At 35.6% G+C, this 1,485-nt stretch overlaps 1 long non-coding RNA gene across 1 annotated transcript; it reads right to left on the bottom strand.

Moving 5' to 3' along the window:
• Nucleotides 1-463, bottom strand: LOC110874794. Its single transcript, XR_002556223.2, has 3 exons — nt 389-463; nt 174-292; nt 1-65 (listed from the first exon to the last, which is right to left on the bottom strand). It is a non-coding gene; the product is annotated as an uncharacterized LOC110874794 (long non-coding RNA).
• Nucleotides 464-1,485: the final 1,022 nt, after the last annotated feature.

Consider the following 1,485-nt stretch of genomic DNA (forward strand, 5'->3'; position numbering starts at 1 on the left):
ATATAAACACAGTGGTTTTCTCTTGATCATCATTGCGAATGGAACAACCTTCATTGCCTTCTTTTCTGATCAAAAAATTCAAACAAATTAGAAGTCCAAGCATATACATGTTTGCTCATAAAAACTAAGTAGTAAAAACATAAAGCAGGGAATGAAGAAATGTGAAAGTATACCCTATTCCCAGGCAAGATTTAGGAACAATTTTCACAAACGTCACACCCTTAATGTTTTCCTCAGAATGAACAATGTGTGTGTTTTGAGCTTTGAGCATTGATTGATTCTTTAACCGCACCTAATAAAGTTGGAACACATAAACTATGAGATGTAAATTGCTTCAGGCAAGGACGAAGACAAGAACCTGAAAAATAACTTATTGGATAATCTGTACCTGAGTGGCTATGAGACTATGAGCCTGGAAAGCATTCAACCATCTTAATCTTAAAATCCTGTACAAATCCAGAAAGCAAATGCACAAGAGAAAACAAAAAAAAAAATTCAAATGGGAGTTATACAAAAGCATTCAAATTAACACATATTAGTGGCATTTATTATTAACTATGAAAAGAGAGAAAAGCTTTTTGAAAGAATCACATACCCTCACGCTATCCTAGTAGCAAATCACTGAGTGAAGAATCAGTTTTGGTGAAATTTTTAAATGGAACCAAGCGAAGGGAGGTAGTTTATAACATGCAGCCATTCAAAAAACAAAGGTAGTTTATGGGGCGGGATTTTTTATTAAGCGGGGAAAGAGGGAGGGAATTTAAAGGGCGGGAATTTTAATTTTTTTTACTTTAAATGAATTATTACACAATTAAACTTTATAACAATTATATCATTATATCATTAACAAGAATATAACAATTTTTTTTGAACGGCAAATTTGGATCACTGACGGACCACTGGAGTATCATCGTGCCACCAGCAGAACCACCCGATCATATCCATCTCCACTAGGCAATAATGCCTATACACCAGTTCAAGAGGAAACCCAATAAATCTGGGAAAAACCCCTTTGTGGGAATCGAACCCATGACCTACTGGTCATAAGCCTTATCCCACCCCCAAGATACCACTAGGCTATAATGCCATGGGTAACAAGAATATAACAATTATCATTATGGTGCTGTTTGTTTTTTCTTCTTGAAAATCTCTTCTGCTGCAGGCCACATCTGCAGGCATCTGCAGGAGAAGAGGTGGACCAAATGTCTTCAGTCTGTAAGGAGAAGAGGGTTTGTTTTTTCTTTTTATATAAAACCTCTTCTTATATAAAACCTCTTCTTCTTCAGTCTGTAAGGAGAAGAGGGTTTGTTTTTTCTTTTGTATGAAATAAAGGTACGAGCCGATTTTGAGCTCGACTATGCTCGAACTTGTTTAACTTATGAAAATCGAGTTCGAACTCAACTCGTATGTAGCTTTTACAAGCTTGAGCTTGGCTCAAGCCAGGCTCACTTATTGTTTTTTAATTAACTTATATTAATTATAACT

Source organism: Helianthus annuus, chromosome 9 (assembly GCF_002127325.2).
Source record: "Helianthus annuus cultivar XRQ/B chromosome 9, HanXRQr2.0-SUNRISE, whole genome shotgun sequence".
Taxonomy (NCBI): Eukaryota; Viridiplantae; Streptophyta; class Magnoliopsida; order Asterales; family Asteraceae; genus Helianthus; species Helianthus annuus.